Raw genomic sequence first — 9,732 nt, 5'->3', positions numbered from 1 at the left:
CCGCCTGGTCTTTCAGCAAGCTGATCAAGAAGTGCACCTTGGTGCAATCGTCAGGAAAATTCCAGGATCGCCCCTGAATGTACAGCTTGGCCTGGGCAAGGAACATGGGAAAGCTGGCCGAGGACCCATCAAATTTCTCTGGCAGGGCCACTGGGTACTTGCCAGAAACTGGGGCGTCGGCACCAGGAGCCGGTAAGGCGTCCAAACGCTGCTGAAGCGCCGTAACTGCGTTGCTAAGCTGCTGCACGGTGTGGGTCAAGGCCTGGTTTTCCTGGGCCAATGCCCGCAGCGCAGCCGCCTGGTCAGCCATGGCTTCTGGTTCTTCCTGAACGCACCCCAACGAAGGGGGAGTGTGGCTGTGGTGGGAGCAAACTTTGCTGGTCCTGGGGGGGGGGGGGGGTACCGTGCAGCGTGGTCCGTGTCCGGTCCGAGGCTGAAGCGGGGTCCAAGGCAGGGAGTCGGGCATGGTCAGGAACTCTGGCAGAAAGCAGGACAGGGCGCCGGCACGAACAGATAACCAACACTGTTGCTCCCGCAACCTGGGACTGGGCGGGTTGGCCTTTATCTCCTCTGACGCATAGGGCGGCCCCAGTCCACAGGTGACTCGCCTCTCCTGGCCTGGAGGCAAGCACTCCTCCTGCGAGAACTTAGTTCCCTCCGCCTCTCTGCCCTGAGCCTCTGCAGTTCAGGAGAGGCTGGAGGGTTACTGGACCCAGAGGCAACTTCACCTTCCCCTGACAGGGCTGGGAGAGGAGCAGCTGCAGGCAATGGGCCAGAGCAGATTCAGCAGGTGTCTGCTCCTGAGGATCCGGCACAGGTGAGGGCCCTTCAGGTTCAAGCCCCTGCCCCGGAGGTGGGGACTCCTGTGCAGGCTGGGATTCCTCAGGTTCAGCCTCTGAATCAGATTCTCAGGCCATCACAATAACTTTTTCCCACATTCACACCCATACCACAAATAGGAAGAGGGCAGAAAGGAAGCTTATAATGCTAGCAGACAACTTCCGAAGTAGTATTGTGCACTCTTTGTGTCTACATATTCATGGTGGTAAACCAGTAGAGCTTCCAAGCTTCTTCAATGAACAGAGCTCAACTTCACTAAATAGTTTGCACATTTCCAATCTCCAGGACTCTAAAAACATATTAGAGCAGCAGCTTGAAAGCAAGTCTCTTCCTCCTCTTTTTACTTAAAACAACAACACATCTGTCAGGGAACTGCCATCAGCTCAGAGGCAAGAGGTGGAAGGGCAGCTGTGTTATAGGGAACCTCTGAAGATCTTGCGAAGCAGTTCCTCCTCTGGCGAGGAGGAAAGCCCCGCCTCCAGTGGGGAGGAGGTGTAGGGACCAGGAGATGCTAGGGAGAACCTCAACACCAAGCCTGAGCAAAGCGGAGGGGAGGGAAGTACCCCTTTGACAGCGCCCACTCTGCGCAGTAGGTTTTGGCGCAGAGAGGGGAGGAGAAGGATGGGGGGGTCACACAACTGTTATGCTGGGGACTGAGCCAGACATGATTCTGCTAGGGACTGAGCCAGACATGAACTTGCGACGCTCTTCACTGTAAATAGTTGCACTAAGAATAAAGCTTGGAAAAGACAGGGCAACCACACCAGCACCTGACAACATCTTTTCCGGAAAAGAATATTTCAAAAATGCCAGAAATATTTGGCACTGAGGGAAATGAATGGAGAGGTCCCATGAAGCCTATCTGATTCAGCAAAAGCAAGAGCATTACATTGGCTAAGAGAAATGCTCTTTTGGTCACTTCCAAAGTAAGAACATCATTCTTGGAGCAGGAAAAAGTGTTACGGTATATGAAAAGCCTGTCCAAAAATTTATTTCAATTCAATTCAAAATCCTTTATTAGGCATAGCACACCACACATTAACAAACATCATACACAGACTGTATAAAATACGGGCTCAGCGAACACAATTTATCCCAGTCCTATTTTTAACTCCAATAAATAAATCGATGTACATAGATATTATAATACAACACAGCAACATCACCTACCATTAAGAACCAAGTCTCTTTATCATGGCCCATTCTTTCTTCATGGACAGCACTTAAAAATTCAGCCGCTATTAAAGTAATTTGATCATCGCTGTCTGCCAGCAGGTCCTGAACAGTTGGTTGTGTAAAAGTCTGTCTATTAAATTTTAGGGCCTCAAATAATTGTCTTCTGGCATAACTACCAAAATTACAGGAAAAGAATATATGCTCTAGAGTATCGAGTTCCTGTTTTCTGCATTTGCAGAGACGCTCTGATTCTGGGATAGCTAAGTATCTTCCTCTCACTACCACCGAAGGAAACATGTTAAATCTGGCCAACATAAACAGCCTACACGATTCATGTTTCTTCAGATTTGTCATGTATCCCTTTTGGAAATCTCTACACAAGGGGAGATTTAAGTGGATAGGAGAGCAGGTGCTGTGCTTTGCAACCTCAAGCATGGCGAGAACACTTTTTTTCTGTGAGAGTCTTCCTGATAATTTCCCATGTATCTTTGGGATCAGAGATTTCAAAGTCAGTTAGAGTCCTAGAGCAACACGAAGAGGATCTCTATAAAGGGGCGGAATCTGGACAAGATCATCCAGGAGGAGGAATTTTGGACAAGGACAAGCTACAATATAAAAAGACACCACCGGCGGAAGAAGGAGATCTACTTGGAGCAGTAGGAGGAGAAGACAAATAAACCCCATCATGGCTTTGCAACTATTGAGCTGGAATTGTAACGGTTTGAACATTCCCCGAAAGAGAAAAAGTGTTTTTCACATATTAAAAAAAGAACAATTGGACTTGATTTGTTTACAAGAGACACATGTGACGAGATTACACAGGAAATTACTTATCAACAAAAGATTAGGTCAAGAATTCATCTCATCAGATAAAGTTAAAAAAAGAGGAGTGGTGATTTATGTAAAGGAAAAATGGCAACCGAAATTAATTTTTAAAGATGACCAAGGAAGATATTTGGCAATTGAAATTCAAGTTCAAGGAGAGAAATTTCTGATTGTGGGAATCTATGCACCAAATGAGGGGAAAGCAGAATTTTTTAAGAAGTTACATGAGACTTTGATGGAATATATGGATAAAAATTTAATCCTGATGGGAGATATGAATGGAGTAGTTTCAACGAACATGGATAAAGCTCAAAGACAGATAGTTACAAAAGAAGGAAGACTACCAAAAACTTTCTTTGAAATGACTGACAATATGGACTTGGTTGATATTTGGAGGATAAAGCACCCACTTGAAAGAGAGGGAACCTTCTTTTCTGAAGCCAAAATGACATGGACTAGAATTGACCAAATTTGGATTACTAGAGGAATGGCACCTAGGATAAAAAAAGTGGAAATCTGCCCAAAAACTTGTTCCGACCATAATGCGGTGAGGATGGCGATGAACTTAACAACAACTGGCACCTTCAGATGGAGGATGAATGACACCTTATTTAGGGATGAAGAATTCTGTAAAAAGGTCCAGAAAACTATAAAAGACTATTTTGAAATCAACATGAGGACCAGTGTGGAAAAAAGAATAATTTGGGACGCAAGCAAAGCAGTCATGAGAGGATTCTTGATACAACAAAATGCAATCAAAAAGAAAAGCCAGAATGAAAAGAAAGAAAAAATCTTGGAGAAAATAGAAGATGGAGAAAGGAAATTAAGATCAAAACCAAAATCACAGGACTTTTTGAAAGAAATCAAATTATATCAGACACAATATATGGAATTGATGAATCAAGAAATAGAATGGAAAATTAAGCAAATGAGACAAAGGACTTTTGAATCGGCAGATAAATGTGGAAAATTGTTGGCCTGGCAAATAAAGAAGAGACAAAAATTGAATACGGTTACATATCTAGAAATGGAAGGAAAGAACATTTATAAACCAACGGCTGCGATCAAAATGAATCTATTACCAAAATTACTCTTTTTATTCCAAAATTTACCGATAATTAGGGGAATTTCACTATTTAAAGATTGGCAGAGACTACTTTCTAAATTTATTTGGCAAGGAAAAAGACCAAGGATTAAATTCAAATTGCTCACGGATCAAAAAGACAGGGGGGGATTTGCGGTCCCAAATTTACAGTTATATTATGAAGCAGCATGCCTTTGTTGGGTAAAAGAATGGATTGTCATTAAAAATAAAGATTTGTTAGATCTAGAGGGTTTTAACTTAAGATTTGGATGGCATGACTATCTGTGGCGGGATAAAGGAAAGAAACATAAAGATTTTTCTAACCATATTATTAGAGGGCCACTGTTAGAAGTGTGGGAAAGGAATAAAAAATTATTGGAACAGAAAACCCCCTGGTGGTTATCACCAATCGATATACTGACAAAAAAGAAAATAAACACTGAAGGGGAAAGATGGACATATGAAGATCTATTAGTTAGAAATGAATCCGGGTGGAGAATCAGACCATATGAAGAAATAAAAAATAAGTTGACTGGCTGGATTCAATATCACCAAATTAACTCCATGTGGACGGAAGATAAAAAGATTGGGATAAATGAGAAGAAATCTAGATTTCAGATTGAAATAATAGAAGGAAGAACAAAATTACTATCAAAAATGTATAACCAGTTACTTGAGTGGGACACCAAAGATGAGGAAGTGAAGGAGGTGATGGTGAAGTGGGCAGTGGACTTGGGTTATAATATAGAGTTTGACAAATGGAAAGCTTTATGGTGTAAAGATATGAACTTCACGGCATGTACAACACTCAAGGAGAACATGTATAAGATGATGTACAGATGGTACATGACGCCGGTAAAATTGGATAAAATTTATAAAACAGGTGATAAAATGTGTTGGAAATGCAAGAGTAAGGAGGGCGACTTTATACATATGTGGTGGTCATGTGAGACACTTAAAAATTTTTGGGAATCTATCTATAATGAATTAAAAAAAGTCCTCAAATACACCATTAGCAAAAAACCTGAAGCTTTCCTCCTGGGGATAATTGGCGAAGAAATCAAAAAGGAAGATAAAACATTTTTTCAATACGCAACAGTGGCTGCCAGAACCCTCATAGCACAGTATTGGAAAACGTCTAAAATCCCAACGATAATAGAGTGGCAATCTAAACTATTTGACTATTTAGAACTGGCAAAATTGACACAGAAAATAAGAAATCAAAAAAGTACAAAATTTAATAATGAATGGGATAAATTTAAGTTATATATGGAAACAGAAATAAAAGGAAAATAAAAATGTTGATAAAAAACAAATATATATTTGAAAAATTCACAGTAGGTATGAGATAACGCTTACTACGTAAAAATTGTTAGGGTGTGAAACCTAAGACGCTGGCAGGTTAGCAATGTCATGTGACTTTAAGTAGTCAAGCTCGTTAAGTTGTTAAGTTGCTCAGTATATAAAGAGTGTTTGTTTTCTCTGCCTGCGGGGCGTGAAGCAAAAATGTCTGAAAGCTCCGGAGGTGTTTCTGTTATCTGTCTGCAATAAACCTGTCTTTGGAAAGACAGGCTTCCCTGTGTCGTTATTTCTTTGCTGCTGAGACTCTGAAGCTTGTACTGTAACAAGAATCTCTGCACTGGACTTAATTAATGCTCTGCAAAGAGAACTGTTGCTGGTTGCGCAGCGGAAGCATTTACTGGACCAGTACACAGACTCTCTTAAAAATTGCTTGAAAAATGAGACACTGCGGATAAAAAATATGATAACTTTATTCCGAAATCGAGATAAAGGGAAGTCGATGAGTGTTTGTCAATGTAAGTTGAGTTGTCTATGTTTTTATGTATTACATGTTTCGTTTTTCTTTTTTTTTCTTTTTTTCTTTTTTCTTGGCTGTGTAAGTATGTTTGTGATATGTATGATATGTATGTTAAAAAGCAATAAAAATATTAAAAATATATATATATAAACCAACGGAAATTAGAGATTGCTTCCAGAGATATTTCAGACAACTGTACACACAAGGGTCCCAGAAAGATGCAGATATAGAGTTGTTTCTGGAGAAAAATGGACTGAGAAAGATTTCACAGGAAAGTAAAAGAATTCTGAACCAGAGAATAACAGAGCAAGAAATAGAAGGTGCCATTCAAAACATGGCATTGGGCAAATCTCCAGGACCGGATGGACTTACTTCCAGATACTATAAGGCTTTGAAGGAGTGGTTAATACAACCCTTGATGGAAGTTTGCAATGAAATTATGGAGGGGAAAAAGGCACCTGACACGTGGAAAGAGGCATACATCACACTTATACCGAAGACAGAGACGGAAAAGACTCAACTTAAAAACTACCGCCCTATTTCCTTATTAAATGTGGATTACAAAATTTTTGCAGACATTTTAGCAAAAAGGTTGAAAACAGTGCTGATGGAGGAGATTCACAGAGATCAGGCAGGCTTTCTCCCGAGAAGACACTTATCAGACAATGTAAGGAATATAGTAGATATCTTGGAAATGTTGGAAGTCAACATTAACACCAAAGCAGTATTGATATTTGTGGACGCCGAGAAAGCCTTCGACAATATTTCTTGGAGCTTTATGATGAAGAATCTCCGGGGGATGGGGGTAGGCCAAGGATTTGAAAATGGTATAGGTGCGATATATTCTGAACAAAAAGCAAAACTTATTGTGAACAACGTAGTTACAGAAGAATTTAAGATAGAAAAAGGGACACATCAGGGGTGCCCAATCTCTCCACTACTTTTTATTTCGGTCCTGGAGGTTTTGCTAAACATGATTAGGAAGCACCAGTTGGTTAAAGGAGTGCAGGTCGGAGCGAAACAGTACAAACTGAGAGCATTTGCAGATGATCTAGTACTTACACTACAAGAGCCTGAATCTAGTACAAAAAGAGTTTTAGAATTAATTCAGGAGTTTGGTCAGTTAGCAGGTTTTAAATTGAATAAATCTAAAACAAAAGTATTGGAGAAAAATTTAACATCACTTGAAAAGGAAAGGTTTCAGAATGAGACAGGGTTAACTGTGGTTAAGAAAGTGAAATATTTGGGGATAAATATGACATCAAAAAATTTGAATTTATTTAAAGATAATTATGAGAAATCTTGGATTGAAGTCAAAAAAGATCTAGAAATTTGGTCAAATATGAAGCTTTCCTTGTTGGGTCGAATAGCGGTTATAAAGATGAATGTGTTGCCTAGAATGTTGTTTTTGTTTCAGACACTGCAAATATTGGACAGGATGGATTGTTTCAAGAAGTGGCAGAAAGATATTTCTAAATTTGTCTGGCAGGGCAAAAAGCCGAGAATAAAATTTAAGATATTAACTGATACAAAAGAAAGGGGCGGATTTGCCCTGCCAGACCTTAAACTTTACTATGAATCAGCAGCTTTCTGCTGGATGAAAGATTGGCTACTTCTTGAAAACACCGACGTTTTGGACTTAGAAGGATTTAACAATATCTTTGGATGGCATGCATATTTATGGTACGACAAGGTCAAAGCCCATAAAGGTTTTAAAAACCATATTGTCAGAAAAGCATTATACAATGTCTGGATTAGATATAAAGACTTGCTTGAAAGCAAAACTCCAACGTGGTTGTCGCCAATGGAGGCAAAGGCTCCTAAAAAACTTAATATGGAGGCCAAATGGCCGAGATATGGAGAAATTTTGGAACAAGAGGGGGACAAATTGAAACTGCAAAGTTTCGAGAAATTAAAAGGGAAAGTGAGAGATTGGCTTCATTACTATCAAATAATGGAAGTTTTCAAAATGGATAGAAAAATTGGCTTCCAGGTGGAAAAATTAAAATTGGAGACTGAACTGTTAGAAACCAGTACTAAGAATTTGTCAAGAATGTATAGTTTGCTGTTGGAATGGAATACAAAAGATGAAATGGTTAAATCTGCAATGATTAAGTGGGCACAGGACATTGGTCATAATATTTTGTTTGCTGACTGGGAAAGGTTGTGGACCACCGGTATGAAATTTACGGCATGCAATGCCTTAAGAGAGAATATTATGAAAATGATTTATAGGTGGTACATGACCCCAGTCAAGCTTGCAAAAATTTATCATTTGCCCGATAATAAATGTTGGAAATGTAAAGAAAATGAAGGAACATTCTTTCACCTTTGGTGGACGTGTCCAAGGATTAAGGCTTTCTGGGAAATGATCTATAACGAATTGAAAAAGGTACTTAAGTACACTTTCCCTAAGAAACCAGAGGCCTTTTTGCTGGGCATAGTTGGCCAATTGGTGTCAAAGAAGGATAGGACTTTCTTTATGTATGCTACAACAGCAGCAAGAATGCTCATCGCAAAGTACTGGAAGACGCAAGATCTACCCACTGTGGAAGAATGGCAGATGAAGGTGATAGACTATATGGGACTGGCAGAGATGACGAGCAGAATCCGGGACCAGAGAAGAGCTACGGCGGAAGAGGACTGGGAAAAATTTAAAGAATATCTAAAGAAATACTGTAAAATTAATGAATGTTAGAAAGACGCTGGATCATAAATTAAGGGGTTAATTGCGGCAAGGGATAATTTAAAGAAATTAAATAAATACTAAAATTAAGTTATAAGTAAGGGAAGAATTTGCTGATAACTTAATCAGAAATTAGAATTCAGAAAGGGGAGGTATGAGGAAGTCGGGAAAGTAAGTTATAAGAAAGAAAAATTCGAATTTATATGTGTTTTATGTTTGTATTTTTCTACTATAATGTCTTTTTTCTTTTTCTTTTTTTCTTTCTGTTGATTATTGTGTTGTGTGGAAATGTTATAAATTGGTGAAAACATGAATAAAAATTTATTTTTTTAAAAAAACAAAGTCAGTTAGAGTGAGCCCTATCGAATCCAGTTTTCTCCTACAAATCAATGATAGATTGGAGATTGCACTATCACTTAAAAGATCGTAAAGTAGAGAATTAGGGGATAGGGCTCTATAATGGAGGAAGATCCAATATTTCAAGGTCCTCATCCATGCTCTTACTGATAAAGGCAATATTCCCAGCTCACAACATATTGTTTCATATTTTACAGAGTTTGCAAGTCCTAATAATGACCTCAGAAGGGATGCGTGAGATTTATCCAACCTCTTGAGGTCACCTGAAATCCACACTGGTGTGCCATATAGAAGTTGGGCACAAAGTTTCATGTCAATCACTTGCAATACAGCTGGAATAAATCTGTTTCCTACTGGAGAAAAAAAATAGGATTTAATATGGTGTGCTGTCACTTTGGCCTTAACTATTGCAGCACATATATGTGTATTCCAATTCATATTATTTTTGAATGTGATTCCCAGATAATTGAAGTGCTTAACTTCCTGTATTAGATGTCCATTAATTATACAGCCATTTGGGTTCCCTCTCTTTCTGAATTGCATAATCTTTGTCTTATCATAATTAATTTTGAGATTATTGAGAGAGCAGTAGTTTGAGAAACTCTTAAATAATTTTATTAAACCCAAAACAGAGAGTGAAATAATTACAGCATCATCTGCATAAAGTAATAAAAAGAGTGGGCTATTGTTTAAATAAGGAGTATGAGTGGTTGCGTTTTGAAGATATAATGGTAGGTCAGATAAAAATAGATTAAATAGGGTAGGGGCCAAGATACAGCCTTGCCTAACTCCTCGATTATTCAGAATAGGACCTGCAAGTCTACCATCTTTTGATACTTTAACATATATTTGGTTATTAGAATGTAAACTTTGAATAATAATAATAATAATAATAATAATAATAATAATAATAATAATAATAATAATAATAATAATTTATTATTT

This window comes from Podarcis gaigeae (assembly GCF_964106915.1).
Source record: "Podarcis gaigeae genome assembly, chromosome: W".
In the NCBI taxonomy this organism is placed as follows: Eukaryota; Metazoa; Chordata; class Lepidosauria; order Squamata; family Lacertidae; genus Podarcis; species Podarcis gaigeae.
The sequence above is the reverse complement of the archived record's forward strand: the minus strand, read 5'-3'. Positions refer to the sequence as shown.